The sequence below is a fragment of the Manis pentadactyla genome, chromosome 15 (assembly GCF_030020395.1).
Source record: "Manis pentadactyla isolate mManPen7 chromosome 15, mManPen7.hap1, whole genome shotgun sequence".
NCBI classification, from domain to species: domain Eukaryota; kingdom Metazoa; phylum Chordata; class Mammalia; order Pholidota; family Manidae; genus Manis; species Manis pentadactyla.
In genome coordinates this window covers 63,717,957-63,727,445 of record NC_080033.1, presented here as the reverse complement: position 1 = coordinate 63,727,445, position 9,489 = coordinate 63,717,957, and positions in this window count along the sequence as shown.

The following is a 9,489-nucleotide window of genomic DNA, read 5'->3' as shown; positions in this document are numbered from 1 at the left end:
GGGGCAGCCCAACAGAGCAGGAAACTGCTGTAGAAGTTGGAATCTGGATCTGAGACCCTGCCTTATCGCTGATGAGTTATGTGACCCTGAAGAATTAACCTTTGTGAAACCCAGTGTCCTCATTGGCAAGGTGGAGATTATACTTGCACAGTGTTGTACAAAGGTCAGATGCAACAATGGATGTGAAAGGAATCTGTAAACTGTGAAATGCCATATGAAACAATCATTATCACATAGAAAACTGGCAAAGAGCCTCATGATGTAAAACCACGACTTTCAGTGTGTGTATGTTTGAGGGAACACATAAGAAAGATATGTGTGAAGTTGTAAAAATATACTTCTCATGAGGGACCCCATCCTAAGCTTTCTGAATGTGAAACTCCAAGACTGGGCCCCTTTCTGGGCAGGTGTTTTTTCAAAAGTTTCCTTGGGTGATTCCAATGTGCACCTCCCATTGTCTGTAGGAAAGAATGTTTGAGGCGAATTATAAAAGGAGTTGATGTGGGACCTGTGTAAGTCCCTCCCTTCCCCCCCAACTCACTTCCCCTGCCATTTCACCATTGGGAATTGATGAGTAGGTTTAATGAATTGATTAGTTCATTAACGTAATGAAATGATTCGTAGGGTTCCTTTCAGTAAATGAGAGTTCCTTCTTTACCTCCAGAGCCCAGCCAAGTGCCTGGCAACCCCAGAGATTCTTGACAAAAGTTTGCTGAAGCAGTGAGTGAGAATTTGAGTGAAGGTTAAGATGAATGAGCTGTGTGTCTTCGACCACTAGGTGGCAGGCTCAGGTGCCTGCCTGCCCCGGGGGGTGGGGGCCGCTGACCTGGAACCTTCCTTGAGGGGCTTTGAATGTGCTTCTAGGGTACGGCTTGTCATGGAAAGGGGGAGGGAACAAGGAGGCCTCTCACCTAGACTTTATAAATTTCACAAGGAAATTCATAAGGCAAAAAAAATTATTCCCATTGTCAAGAAATTCACAAATAGGATTGAAAAAAAATTGTCATGTAACTATAGATTTGTATATTCTTGGAAATGTACATTTCTTAACTCTTTAACTGTACGGACAGTCTCACAAATAGAAGCAGCAGCTCTCTCCTTCCTCCTTTCCTGCTCCCCCCCACCACACACTCACCTGAGCGGTCCTGCACGCTGGCCGTCCGAGCCAGCTGTGCACCAGGGCCTCCCGACGTGAAGCGGCACTGGGCAGTCCAGCCTCGGAGCTCATTCCCATTTCAGGAGGAGCCCCGCTTCTAAGCAGGGGTTTTCAAAATGTTGCAGAATCACCTGGGACTGGCATATATGGAAATGCCGATTGCTAGGGATCACCTGGTGCTCTGAATCAGAATCCTCGGACGTGCTTTCGTCTGCAGCTGCCCCAGCTTTTAACCAGCTTCCGTGATTCTCAAGTACAACTGAAGTGTGAGAACCACTTCCCTAGGCTTTCTCAGCCACCTTTCTGGGGCTTTCATCGGCCTCTCAGAGGTCCAGAGACACTCCAGCCACCTCCAGCTTCACACATGTGCACACATGAATATACATATCCACACCCAGGTTGTTTTCTGGATTATATGCATGATGATGTATGCATGATCATTATACAAATCCACAAATTATAAAGATAAGTAGCACAGGAAACAGAAATCCTCTGTAGTATAGGAAGCACTGCTGTTAACTGGTATTTAATTGCCTTAAATCTTGACCCCTCCCCCCACTTAAGTATTAAAATACAGATTTTTTTTCTCAGAGAAGCTTCATAAAAGCAAGTAGGATGCCTAATCCCAAAGAGAGATGTAATTTGAATATATTTTCTATGTAACAAAGACCTCCTGGCTTCTATATGAAAAACATATCCCCATTCTGGTCCCACTCCTGGGCAATCAGGCCTGGGTCAGTGTTGAGGTTGCCTTGCACACTGTGAGGTCACTTCTCACCTTCTGAAGCCAAGGCCAGGACTCCTTTACTTGTCCCAGGACCCTCAAAGATGTGCAGCCAAAAATCTACCACTTGGGTCCAGTGACCTGGTGATCACATGAGCATATGTTATTGGGAAACCGTAGGGTCCAAGTACAAGTTCTTGGAATACATTTTTTGTGTTATAGTAACGTTTGAAGTTTGTGACATACGTTTACTTATTCCTGAACTCTTTTGAGATTTCCTGCCCTGATGGAGGCTGAGATTGTCCAGCTACGCTTGTGAGTTGATGGTGTTTGAGCCCTTCATGTGAGCAGCCTGACTCTAGAGCCACACCCTTAACCACTCACATAGATATGGGGCCATTCAGTTTCCCCTGCCTGCCCAAGGAGAGCTATGCAGAGGCACTTGTTACTCTTCTAAGGGAGAACCAACAGAGCCTTGTTCACTGTCTACCGTTCCTCACATAAGTCTCTCAACACTATTGCAAGGTGAGTGGTGTTCCTCCTCTTTTGCAGATAAACTGATGCTTAATAAAAAAGGCACAATTCTGAGTAAGGATTCCCCCAAACCTTCTTGGGATGATTCCCCACCCCCACCCCTGCCACTGTCCACACCCTTGCATAATCTCTCCTTGACTGTGGGAAGAACATGAGATTTGTTTTCAGTGAGTAGAATATGACAAAGGTGAATAGATTTTGCAGATGTCCTTAACGTCCTGAGCATCTGGCTTTACCAGGGAGCTTACCCTGGGGGGGGCCTGACCTAATCAGGGGAGCCTGTAAACCCACGTAATAAGTTAGAGATTGTCCTGTTGGCCTTGGAGAAGTAGGCTGCCGTATTGTTAGAGGACCTGTAAGCATGTGAGCGTGGACGAGGGCCCTGAGATCTGGAAGGGAAGACAGCTTGCTGGTACCTTGAGTACAGCCTGTGACATGCTGTGCAAAGGACGCAGCTAAGCCATGTCCAGCTTCCTGATCCATGGAAACTTTGAGATAATAAAAGTTTTTTTTTTAAGCCTGTAATTTGTGGTGATGTGTTATGCAGATCATTTCTCCATCTTACTCACCAAACCCAGTGCAGCAGGTACAGCCCACAGGTACCCCTTAATTCTTTATAGTAATTGCCTGTGGGATTCCTGGGCATCTTTATCAGAGCTCATACATCATCACCCTACCATCCCAAAGAGTTCCAAAATGATTGAGCCTGTATATTTTTGTGAAGAATCTCGGAAGATCCAGATTCCACTGGAGTAGTTGAGCTATGGCATAATAATAGTTAAGCCACACATCTTCTGAGCTGGAGATTGTAGGTTTGGGTCCTACCAGGTTTAGAGTTTCCAGCATTATCAAATAAAAATACAGGATGGAAAAAAGAATAAAACCTAGGAATAAACCTAACCAAGGAGGTGAAAGACCTATACCCAAAAACTACAAGACACTCATGAGAGAAGTTAAAGACACCAATGAATGGATATTCCATGCTCATGGACAGGAAGAATTAATATTGTCAAAATGGCCATCCTGCCTAAAGCAATCTACAGATTCAATGCAATTCCTATCAAAATACCAACAGAATCCTTCAACAAACTAGAACAAATAGTTCTAAAATTCATATGGAACCACAAAAGACTCCAAATAGCCAAAGCAATCCTGAGAAGGAAGAATAAAGCTGGGGGATTATGCTCCCCAGCTCTACTACAAAGCCACAGTATTGAAGACAATTTGGTACTGGCCCAAGAACAGACACATAGATCAATGGAACAGAATAGAGAGCCCAGATATAAACCCACACATATATGACCAATTGATATATGATAAAGGAGCCATGGATATACAACGGGAAAATGACAACCTCTTCAACAACTGGTATTGGCAAAACTGGACAGCTACATGTAAGAGAATGAAACTGTATTACTGTCTAACTCCATACACAAAAGTAAACTCAAAATGGATCAAAGACCTGAATGTAAGTCATGAAACCATAAAACTTTTAGAAGAAAACATAGGCAAAAACTCTTGAATATAAAGATGAGCAACCTTTTCCTGAACACATCTCCTTGGGAAAGGGAAACAAAAGCAAAAATGAACAAGTGGGACTACATCAAACTAAAAAGCTTCTGTACAGCAAAGGATACCATCAGTAGAACAAAAAGGCATCCTAGAGTATGGGAGAATATATTCACAAATGACATATCCAATAAGGGGTTAACATCCAAAATATACAAAGAACTCACACACCTCAGCACCCAAAAAGCAAATAACCTGATTAAAAAATGCATGGAAGATCTAAACAAACACTTCTCCTAAGAAGAAATTCAGAGACCAACAGGCACATTGAAAGATGCTCCATATTGCTAATCATCAGAGAAATGCAAATTAAAACCACATTAAGATATCACCTCATACCAGTAAGGATGGCCAACATCCAAAAGACAAGGAACAACATGCTGGCAAGGATGTAGAGAAAGGGGAACCCTCCTACACTGTTGGTGGGAATGTAAATTAGTTCAACCAATGTGGAAAGCAGTATGGAGGTTCCTCAAAAACTCAAAATAGAAATACCATTTGACCCAGGAATTCCACTCTTAGGAATTTACCCTAGGAATGCAGCATCCCAGTTTGAAAAAGACATATGTACCCCTATGTTTATTGCAGCACTATTTACAATAGCCAAGAAATGGAAGCAACATAAGTGTCCATCAGTAGATGAATGGATAAAGAAGATGTGGTACATATGCACAATGGAATATTATTCAGCCATAAGAAGAAAATGAATCCTACCATTTGCAACAACATGGATGGAGCTAGAGGGTATTATGCTCAGTGAAATAAACCAGACGGAGAAAGACAAGTACCAAATGATTTCCCCCATTTGTGGAGTATAAGAACAAAGAAAAAACTGAAGGAACAAAACAGCAGCAGACTCACAGAACCCAAGAATGGACTAACAGTTACCAAAGGGAAAGGGACCGGGGAGGATGGGTGGGAAGGGAGGGATAAAGGCAGCGAAAAGAAAGGGGGCATTATGATTAGCATGTATAATGTTGGGGGAGGCACAGGGAGGGCTGTGCAACACAGAGAAGACAAGTAGTGATTCTATAGCATCTTACTACGCTGATGGACAGTGACTGTAATGGGGATTGTGGGGGGGACTTGGTGATGGGGGGAGTCTAGTAACCATAATGTTGCTCATGTAATTGTAGATTAATGATACCAAAAAAAGAAAATGTGTACACAATAGAATATTATTCAGCCATAAGAAGAAAACAAATACTATCATTTGCAACAACATGGATGGAGCTGGAGGGTATTATGCTCAGTGAAATAAGCCAGGCAGAGAAAGACAAGTACCAAATGATTTCCCCCATTTGTGGAGTATAAGAACAAAGCAAAATGGAAAGAACAAAACAGCAGGAGACTCACAGACACCAAGAAGGGACTAGTGGTTACCAAAGGGAAGGGGGTGGGGAGGGAGGGAGAAGGGGATTAAAGGGCATTATGATTAGCACTCATAATGTAGGGGGGTCACAGGGAAAGCAGTGTAGCACAGAGAAGACAAGTAGTGACTCTATAGCACCTTACTATGCTGATGGACAGTGACTGCAATGGGTTGTGGGGGGAACTTGATAATATGGGTGAATGTAGTAACCACAATGTTGCTCATGTGGAACCTTTATAAGATTGCATATCAATGATACCTTAATAAAAAACTGCTTAACATGTAACAACAACAAAAAATACAGGATGGATCCCCAGTTGCACTTGAATTTCAGACAAAGAACAAATAATATTTTAGCATTTCTCATGCAATACTTGTGATACACTTATGCTGAAAAGCTATTCAGTGTCTGAAATTCACCTTTAAGTGGGCATCCTGCATTTTAACTGGCAGCCCACCAGCAAGATGCCTCTTCATTTTCTGTGGGCCAGCATACCTTAGTGGTGGATGATGGTTGAGCACGTGGACCCTGGCACCAGACAGCTTGGGTCTGAATCCTGGCACCACATAGCTGGCCGTAGAACCGGGGCAAGTTCCTTAACTTCTTGCCTCTGTTTCTTTCTTGTAAAATGGGAGCATATCGTGAGAGGACTGAATGACATACTCCATGCAGAGTGCTTCGCAGGCTGCTGTCTTGTGGTAAGTGGTAAATATATATTACTGGGGATGATGCTGGGCATCCTAACCCTCCCAGTGCCTCAGTTAAACATTCAGTGGGCATAGCTGTGCGTTCTTTTGCAGCACGCACTACTGCACTTAAAATCTAGCCCTTTCAAAGTACTGGGGCCATGTGGGGAGGTCTTTGGGGGATTCCGTCTCAGTCTGGGGGCTGCAGGTGCTTGGCAGCTAGAAAAAAGACTGTAGGAGTGGTCGACAGATGGTTTGTCTTTCCATCTGAGTTTCCGGGTAGGGAGGAAAGGAAACTTCTGTCAGTGATTCATTGTTGAAGCTGACTGTAGCCAACATTTAAATGGAAACGGCTGGCTGTAGAAAATATTGCCACCACCCAGAAGCGAGATTGGTTTCAAAACTGTTGTATGCAAAGTGTATTTCTTAAAGACGAAACCAGGATGTCAAATTATACGTGCTGGCGTGTCTTCTCAGCCAAGCGTTCGCAAGAAAGACAGACTGCCCGGGCCTCCCGCATCCCCTGCGCAGAGGCTTCCAGCTGCTCAACAGATCAAAGCCCCTATAAGCCACCTTTGCTTGAGAGAAGGTTCCCCTTAAGTTTGATATTCATACCCCTGGGGCACATACATTAAAGAATGCCGGGTCACACACTGAGAAGCTATTCCCTTTCCAGTTCCCTTGAAATTTTGGTTATAGTGTCAAGGAGACAGTGTTAATTTGATGTTGGGATGTCTTTTAAAATCTTTCCAAACCTTCCTCATCTCTTTTATATTAACAAGAAACTGGCCTCAAGCACAGAGACTTCAATAGGCGCTCGTTTTTGACTGAACTCTAATAACATGTTTTATTGATTTAATTTTCAAGTGTTCTTTTGATAACATTTTATTTTGATGGAATTTCCAACTTACAGAAAGTTGCAAAAATAGTGGAGGCAATCCCTTTACACCCTTTACTCAGACTCACCTATTGATTACATTTTTCCTGATCTACTGTGTCTGCATATATTTTTGTTTTTGGAACCATTTGAGAGAAGTTTGGAGACATCATTGTTTTTTTTACACCTAAGTACTAAAGTGTGTATTTTCTAAGAACCAGGACATTCTCCTCTGTAGAGATTGTGATCAAAATCAGGTGCTGTGATATTGATACCACGCTATTATGTGCAGTTTATCTCCACTTGCATTGGCTGCCCAGTAATGTTTTGATAGCTCCTCCCCCACTACCATCCTAGCTCAGAATCCAGTTCAGGGTCACCCATTATCTTCCTTTGTCTTGTTTCTTGTCTCTTTAGTCTCTTAATTTGTGATAGTTCTCCAGCCTTTCTTTGGCTCTATTGATCTTGCCATCTTTGAAGAGTACAGTCCAGTTGCTTTTTCCTTTTCAGAATGACCTTCTTTGGGTTTGTCTGATCCATCCTCATGCATAAATTCAGTTGTGTGTGTTTTGGTAACAATATTACGGAGTGATATTGTGTCCTTGCCAGTGCATTGTTTCAGGAAGGGCATTATGTCAGTTTGTCCATATGAGTGATACTGCCTTTAATTACTTGGTTAAGGTACTGCCTGCCAGGTTTACGAACTCTAAAGTTACCATTTTTCACTTTATAAGTAATTTGTGGAGAACTATTCTGAGATGAGGTAAATAACCTGTTTTGCACCAAACATTCACCAACTGGTTGGTTTTCTAACTCTATCATTTCTTTTGTATTTATTAGTTGGCATTCATCTGTAATTATGTATTATTTTTTAGTGGACTCGTAGATTTTTATTTTATTCATGGCTTTTAATCCATTACTATCATTATTTATTCTGATGCTTAAATTACCTCATATTTGGTCAATAGGAGTCCCTAACCCGGTTTCACTCTATTAATGTTTATGATTACTTTCTATTCATGACCAAAAAAAATGTTGTTTTCCATTTACAGCAGTAGTAGAATTTTTTAATTTATATTTTTAAAAGAATTTAAAGAAAAATATTGAGGCTATAATTTATACACACACACTAAGAAAACTATTAATGATACTTTGGGTCCAAGTATAATAAAAATCACAAAAATGTTGGTATGCAAATAACTGAAATTTGGGAAATACTGCACCTGTATTATGGATAGAGGGGCTCTATTTTTTTTTTTTACATTTCAAATATTTGACCATTGTGTCCCAGTTAAAACTTTGGGATGTTTCCAAAATAATTATATTTTGATCTGCATACCTTGTCTCTTACATTGCCTTGTATCCCTAATGTGCAGCAGTAATCCTTTGCCAGGTTTTATGTCCTGATCTTCCTTTGGGACACAGAGGTGCTTATCTGTGGATACGGCCAGGGAGATGAATTCTCTCAGTTACAACGTCACCAAGTTATTCAAGGCCCAGTTCAAAGAGACTCCTTTTTATCAGGTAGGCTTCTTTAGCTGGTTGCATTCAAAATCAGGTCTGGTTAAGTGAAATGATACGAATGGGGCTGCTCACAGATTCTAAGTCTGAAGACGTAGGCTTGGGATAAAAGAGAGACATGGGTAGCTTTGGGGCTCTGGGGACAGGAAGTCATGGGGAGTCTCTTTAGGGCACCACCATCAGGACAAAGGCACTCCATTCATGCCCTGCATTTGCACGTCTCTTCTTAAGCTTCTGGTTACCAGGAGAACATCTATTTGGCCTTCCCTTTATTTTGAGTCTGGAGTTCATTTGGCTCGAGGAGGGCAGAGCACCTTCATTCACAGTATTTCCAACACAGTTGGAATGGGGATGGGATTCCCCCATATAAGGGGATGGGATCATTTTCCAAAGGAAATCAGGCACAATTGACAAAACACCTCACAATTATAAGTGCTTATTCCTGCCACTTAAACATTGACCTGCTGTCTCATTTGATATATGCCACGATCCAATAACATCTGGATGCTATTCCACCCCTTTCACAGAGAAGGCAACAGAGCCCACAGGGAAGAATCGTGTTCAAGATTATACAGCTGGTAGCTAGAAGAGTTAACATTCAAACCCAGGCCATCTGTCTTCCAAGTTCCTGCTTTTGACCACCAAGCTATAAGTGGGGTGCAGTCAATTCTTGGCAGGCAAAACCTAGAGCATCTGCCCCACTTCCATGCCAAAGAGACTGCCCTATCCCCTGTCCATCTCTTATCATTTCCCCCAATTTTGCACCCTGGAGACCCTGCATGGGTCTCTTCCCTTTGAGGCTGCTAGCTGTCTTGGGTGATTGGGTCCCTGTCTCGCTCTGTCCTCTAGGCAGTGGGCTCTTACCCAACAGTGGCCAGGTGGTATTTAACTCTGAATCCTTTATAGCACTTAAATGGGGCCATGCACATAGAAAAAGCTTAGTAAATATTTGGAGAATTGATTTGAGTCTCCTTAATAATGCTTAGCAGAGATTAGATAGAAAGATAGATAGATAGATAGGAATCAATCCCGAGTGAGAATGGAAGCTT